The following is a 7,795-nucleotide window of genomic DNA, read 5'->3' on the forward strand; positions in this document are numbered from 1 at the left end:
AGCACAGTGTTACACAAATAAGGGGCAATTTAAAACTAGAAGATTCAGTACGAACATACGGTATTGGAGTATGGATTCTAAACTAAAGGGTAATCTGGCTAAATTTAAAGACAAAATAACAGTGATCAAACGTGGCAAGTTTATTCGAGATATGAAGGATTATTCTTCTGGCAATGTATATAATTGGAGCAGGAACAAAAGGAGAAAGATTCACTGCTCCAAAATCTATTTTGAAAAAGGGTAGTAGAAAACCGTATAGGTTTGAACATTATGTAAACTTTTCATAATAGAATTATGAGGCCAAAGATGAAATGTCAGATACTTTGAACTCCGAGAGTACAATATCACAGACAGGAAGACATCAATAGAATACCAGACATGCGTCTAATAAAAACACGTCTATGATGCAAGTGCGGACTGTATGTGAAAAACAAGCCACCAGCAGGAAGCGGTACCGCAGAAGTGGCAGGAAACATTGCAAGTACCTGAATACTGGAATAACCAAGACCTCTCAGTTGTCAACATGTCAGTGGGTGTAAGGTCTGCAGAACAACTTGAAGTTTTGGGGGAAATGTTTAGATTTTGTCCCCACACAGAGATTTAATCTACTTTCTACTATATTAGATGTAAATAGGTTTGTAAGACTTCCTTCAATAAAAAAAAACATTTCTTGGAAGTACACATGGAAGAATCAACTACCTCGAAGTCTAGCATGTCTGAGATAAACCAGGGTTCCAGATGGCGACCAAAATGGTCGCCAATGCGACTTAGGGTACTTTCACACTTGCGTTTTTCTTTTCCGGCATAGAGTTCCATCACGGGGGCTCTATACTGGAAAATAACTGATCAGGCATATCCCCATGCATTCTGAATGGAGAGTAATCCGTTCAGTTTGCATCAGGATGTCTTCAGTTCAGTCGTTCTGACTGATCAGGCAAAAGAGAAAACTGCAGCATGCTACGGTTTTATCTCCGGCGAAAAAAAACTGAAGACTTGCCTGAATGCCGGATCCGCCATTTTTTCCCATAGGAATGTATTAGTGCCGAATCTGGCATTCAGAATACCGGATCCGTCCTTCCGTTCTGCGCATGCGCAGACTAAAAAAAAGGTGAAAAAAATAAATGCCGGATCAGTTTTGCCGGATGACACCGGAAAGACGGATACGGCATTTCAATGCATTTTTTCGACTGATCAGTTAGCATACATTTTGCCTGATCTGGCAGGCAGTTCCGGCGACGGAACTGCTTGCCGGATCTCTCTGCCGCAAGTGTGAAAGTAGCCTTAGAATTGCTAAATGGCGACAAGACTTTGTAGTCTTGTCGCTATTTGCACCTAGACCCTCCGCTGCTCTGCCTCTCACACGTGAGGAACTGACATGGCACGCGCTGCTGTCAGCAGGTGCCATGTTCTTCTCAACAGCACAGGTGAGAAGAAGGCCGTCCTTCCCCCCTGTGCCGCTGCCACCAATGGGTTGATAGAAGTGAGGAGGAGGGGAGGGGCTGTGGCCACTGCACTACTAATGAATATGGCTAATGCCTGAATACAAACGCAGGCTGCGCTGTGGGTGCTGGCCATATCCCATACCGGGCACCCAGCCTCTATGACTGCGCACCTCGATCCGCCGCTATTAACCCCTCAGGTACTGCACCTGACCGGTTAATAGTGGCGGATCGCAGTGTGCAGTCATAGAGGCTAGGTGCCAGGTATGGGATATGGCCGGCACCCGCAGCACAGCCTGCGTTTGTATTCAGGCATTAACCATATTCATTGGTGGTGCAGTGCACTGAACCCCCCCCCCCCCAACCCCAGTGTTATAAAGTAGAACCATTGGTGGTGCAGTGCGCCCCCCCCACGTATTATAACTATTATAATAATTGGTGGCAGTGGCCACAGGGTTCCCTCCTCGTTGGTGGCAGTTCTGATCGGAGCCCCAGCAGTGTAAGCCTGGGGCTCCGATCGGTTACCATGGCAGCCAGGATGCTACTGAAGCCCTGACTGCCATAGTTGGCTCCCTGCTGCTGTGTGCACAGAGCAGCAGGGAGAGTGTAAAGTCCTTTTCAGGGTGAATAGGACAAGGGATGAAAAGATCCCAGGTTCTATCCCCTAAGGGGGGAAATAGTAGGCCAGCACAGGTGTCACTTTTGGCTTCCGACCACGTCCTCTAAGATTTTCCACAGTGCAGAAGATCTTGTATTTTTTGCTCAAATGTAAATAAAAGCTGAGAAATTGTTTTTTTCCCCCACAATAATGCCTCTTGTACATCGCATTATTATCTTTTGGGAGACACCTATGTCATTTCCCGTCCAAAAATTACTTGCTGGTTGAATAAAAGTTACTTTAAGTCAAAATTTGCCAGGGGTATGAATAATTATGGGCAGCACTGTGTATGTATGTGTGTATATATATATATTATATATATATATATATATATATATATATATATATATACACACACGTTCGATCCCTTCAACAATTCACTCTTCATCTCAATTCCGTGTGGCCTGAATTAAAATTCACTCTGCATTTTGACGTACATAGAATCTTATTCCTGGACACGTGGGTAATTAAGGGAGACATGGGTGGGATAGACATGGATTTATTCACAAAAAGCACAGATAGGAACAGTTTACTTATCTACACGAGTAACCATCCAGTAGCTACAAAAAAAATCTCTCCCCTACTCCCAGTTTCAGAGGGTTAAACGCATAGTGGGCGAGACTGAATTATGCAAGGTAAGACTAGATGAGATTACTTAGAAATTTAGGGATAGAGGTTATCCCGATCATTTATTAAAGGAACAGAGTTGAGTCAATACAGCAGGATAAACCTTTGAAACAACCACGGATCTCACTTGTAGTCAAGTATCATCCATGGACCCAGAGATTGAGAGGGATAATAAATAAACACTGGCATGTGGTATCAAGATCTTACCCACAAGTGGTTGAATTTAGACAACCACCCATGGTGTGCTTTAAAAGAGCTAGCAACATACGTGATAGGATAGTACGGGCAGATATTGGCAGCAATAGAACTGGACCTATACAGAGAGTACTGGCTACCCCTAAAATGGGAACTTTTCCCTGTTTAAACTGCGTACACTGTTCCAGCGTAATTAAGGGAACACATTTTACACACCCACAATCTGGTGAACGCATTCCTATTAAAGGCTTTTTTACATGTGACAGCCGCTTCGTTATATACATCTTAAAACGAAATGTCTGTGGATCACTGCGGCTGATTAATGGATTTAAGGTGCTCTTGGTTTGTGTGACCCACCCAGTCACATAAAACGTATAAAAATGTAGAGATTAAACCAGGCACTCAAATATGGATTATAGATCAAAATTTAATGAATAGCACTATATCGATATAATCATAAAATACAGTATAAAAAACAATATAAAATAACAATTCACATAAGGATAACTATCAATTAATAGCAGCAAAATAATTATAGCAGCTTGGGTTTAACCGCAATCCGAACAAAGTTCTATGTAAGGTTCCAGGCGGTTTGATTAAAACCGCGCCCTTAGTTCAATTGAGGAATGTACCTTGAAACAACCTGGATAGTTTGAGTTCAAACAGTCATTGTATCAGTCTATAAAGAAAAACCGCAATCCCAATTGTTTGGGGAGGTCTTGTGAACATGCACCGATCCAACTCGGTTGTAGTAAAAGTGACTGTGCACTAAGGTGGCGTCCCACCTATTCAAGCAATTCTATTGCTTTATCTGGTCGATGTTACCTTGTCCTATGTCCAGGCTTTAGGAAGATGTGCTGTGGGTGCCGAGTCATCCGAGTATCCGCTCACAGAACTATGTTTGTGGCTATTTCTTCCGGTGCTCGTACCTCTTGGTCACAGCTGTTTAAACTTGGAGTCCAGGGGAGCTACTGTCCCAGCATGCCGGTATGAGGTGTTGGACCATACGCGTTTCGGGGTTCTCTGGATAGCCCCTTCCTCAGTTATATACATCTTGAAGTGCCCCTGTGGTCTATTGTACGTGGGTGAAACTTCCGCGAGGATGAAAGATAGATTAAGCAACCATAAATCTACCATTAGAAAGCAAAATTTATTATTTCCTGTACCATTTCACTTTCACGAACATAGACACACAGTGGCACAGTTGCGTTATCAGATTATTGAAAGTGTACCCCTTCCACGTCGGGGTGGGGATAGAAACAAATTATTGCTTCAAAGGGAGGCTTATTGGATACACCGACTACAAACGATTGAGCCCCGCGGACTTAATCGCGAATATAATCTACAAAGCTTCCTTTGATAGATCACCCTGTCAAAAATACTAATGAAATATAATTTTTACAATCTTTATTAATATTATAATTGTGCAACTGAATTTTTTTTTTTTTTAAACAAAAATTTTGGGGGAAAAACAAGAATATCTTTTGGAAAAGGAAAATAAAACAGATTTTCTTTTTTCTTATATATTTTTTTACAGCGGACCTAAGGAAAGAAGAAGGAAGGAATAATATAAAGTGAATTCAGAGAAATGTCACTATAAAGTGTGTTTTCGTTTTGCTCATATGCTTTTGATTTAACACTGATTGGTGGGTGTGGTTTTCTGTGTGATGTAATTTCCCTGTGTTTGGGCGCTCTATTTAAACATGAGATGTTTCTTGTATGATGATAAGTCTGATGAAGGTGCGCTAGCACCGAAACGCGTCACTTATTGCCTGTATATGTGACTGAATAAATACAAAGATTCATCTACAGCGAGTAACGGTCTTTTCTACTAAATATATATATATATATATATATATATATATATATATACACACATGTGTAAAATCATACTTCTGATATATATGAATGCATAATATGTGGGAAACTACAACTGATGTTTTTTGGCATACTATATTTACATATATTCTAAATACATAATAATATATGTAAATATATTATAGCTAAAAACGTATATATACATAAATGTTTCTGCCGGGATTCAAACTCCCAACCTTGTACATTAGAGGCAAGGACGTTAAGCACTACACTATAGAGCTACATGTTAACCTGTACAGAAATATAAATGAAGTCTTTTGCTGAATAGGTCTACTCACTACATCAGAAACTACTATGAGGTTTTTCTGACACAGTTTAGCATTCAGCTTTATAGCTGAGTGGATAAGGTCCTTCCCTCTAATGTACAAGGGGTAGGGAGTTCAAATCCCAGCAGAACCTTTTTCAGAAATAGATGCTAAATTACATTTAAATACACTGACTCAAGCATCGGGCTCGAGCACATGCGGTGTTCGGCCGAGCATGCTCGCCCATAACTAATGGCCACCAGCGATGTTGGAGACGTCAACCATTGTTTGCCTTTGGTGTTGTTAGAGTGTGGGCAGGTGTGTCAATAGAGAACTGCCCAATTTGTGAATGGTACAGTGAAAAGCCCATACTACTTGAATAACATTATTAATACAGTCATTGAGCCTCTGTATGAACAACACAGGCCTAATTTCAACTTCATGGATGACAATGTGCCAGCTCATCGAGGTCGCATCATTAGGGAATGGCTGCTGGAGACTGGGGTACCTCAAATAGAGTGGCCTGCACTTTCTCCAGACCTAAATCCCATTGAAAACCTATGGGATCAGCTGAGTCGCCGTGTAGAGGCTCATAACTCTGTACCCCAGAACCTCAATGACCTGAGGGCCGCCCTTCAAGAAGAGTGGGATGCCATGCCTCAGCAGACAATAATTCTGCCTCGGCATGAGACATCGCTGTCAAGCAGTAATTGATGCTCAAGGCAACATGACAAGTTATTGACACATTGACCATTTTTTATGGGGGTATACCCACCACTGTTGTTGGCTTTTGTTTCAATAAATAGTTTGAGATGAGGAAATCACCATTGCATGCTTCTACTCAAATGCCCTACTTTCATTATATAATATCTCTGTAGCAAGAGCCAAATATCCCTAACGTTTTGTGAGTAGTGTATATTATCCAATGTACAGGTTGCAACTTGCGATACGCTAGATGCTTGACTAGGCATTAAAAAAAAATGTATAGGTAAGTATGTTTCTGTTGTTCATCTGGGATCATGCAGTCTATCAGAAGCTTAAATATTTTGTTGCGATACACTGGAGAAATATACCTGGCTTACAGATTATAGCCATAGAGAAAGTAAAAAGTCCAATATAAGGAGGAGACTGGCGTCGACAACTGTTAATGAGAGAAGAGCTTGAAACCTAGATTTATGTCTGGATTAAATTACAACACACATTTATCGTTTGTATATTAAGTTCAAGGAAGTTTTCATGTGCGGATTCGTATTGAATGTATTCTAAATATGTACGTTAATTGTTATGCTTCAGTTAGGCCACCATTAATGCACAGCAGACAATGTTTATGTTGCAACTTACATATTAAGTATTCTACCATTTACTGTAGTAGTGGTCATGTACTTATTATCGCTGTTAGCTCCATGTGTAATGAAGTGTTAATATCAAGGGTTAACTGTGGCTCAAACAAGGTTTAGGATTAAGCTTAGGCGGAATAACCTTTGTACGCTATAAGGGAGCTTTTTGTGAACACTCAGTTATGCCTTGTACCAGAACCATGAAGGTTTGAAATGAGTTAAGTAATGGATGTTAGTTTTTTTATTTTGTTTTTAAAGAGGACCTTTCACTAGAATAAAACATCTAAACTAACTATACAGACATGGAGAGCGGCGCCCAGGGATCTCCCTGCACTTACTGTTATACCTGGGCACCGCTCCGTTCTCCCGTTATAGCCTCCGGTATCTTCATAGTTAGGCTCCACGCAGGGGAACCTGCCGGCGTCTCATTCTCCCATGCTGTAGCGCTGGCCAATCGCAGTGCTCAGCTCATAGCCCGAGAGGCTTTTTTTTCTCTCAGGCTATAAGCTGAGGGCTGCGATTGGCCAGCGCTACAGCATAGGAGAATGAGACGCCGGCAGGTTCCCCTGCGTGGAGCCTAACTATGAAGATACCGGAGGCTATACCGGGAGAACGGAGCGGCGCCCAGGTGTAACAGTAAGTGCAGGGAGATCCCTGGGCGCCGCTCTCCATGTCTGTATAGTTAGTTTAGATGTTTTATTCTAGTGAAAGGTCCTCTTTAAGTAAGGACTAATAAATGTTTGGATTTTAAAAAGATCACACAAGCGCTGGAAATGGTGAGAAGTCATATCTAGACCTATTACAACATACAGTGTGTGCGCTGTGGACACAAGGACTGGAGCCGAACACTGAGATGCATTGAGACAGTTTTCGTTTCATACTGTTAACTTACCTGCATCTTAAATTCTTGACCAGATAGGATATCATATTTACTGTATCTATACCCTCTTATACCATTGTGTGGTGGTTTAGAATAGACCAAAATGGCTGTCCTCTTAAAGTCAATGGGAAAAGCACTGCACTGACAAGCACAGTCCTCTACAAAGTAGATGGAGGAGATGTCTGCCTCTGGCACCAGAGCTATAGCCAGACAGTTGATCAGCAAGTGTGCAGGGTATCAGACCCGCGCCAATCAGCTAGTGATATCCTGAAGACAGCCCATTACTTGATAATATAATATTTAATTTAGTATTTCAAGCTATTTTCTATTATTTCATAACTACATATGTAGGAATCCAAGTTACTACACATAAAAACACACACAAACAAAAAATTAACATGTTATACAGTTGTATATAAATGAATTGACACCGCGCTCAGCCTATCACTGGTGACCCTTAGTGCCAACTTACTGGGACCGTGTTGTACCATTCCACATCAGCCTAGTCATCAAGATTACCTTGTTTCCGATGTATG

The sequence above is a fragment of the Bufo gargarizans genome, chromosome 5 (genome assembly GCF_014858855.1).
Source record: "Bufo gargarizans isolate SCDJY-AF-19 chromosome 5, ASM1485885v1, whole genome shotgun sequence".
Taxonomy (NCBI): domain Eukaryota; kingdom Metazoa; phylum Chordata; class Amphibia; order Anura; family Bufonidae; genus Bufo; species Bufo gargarizans.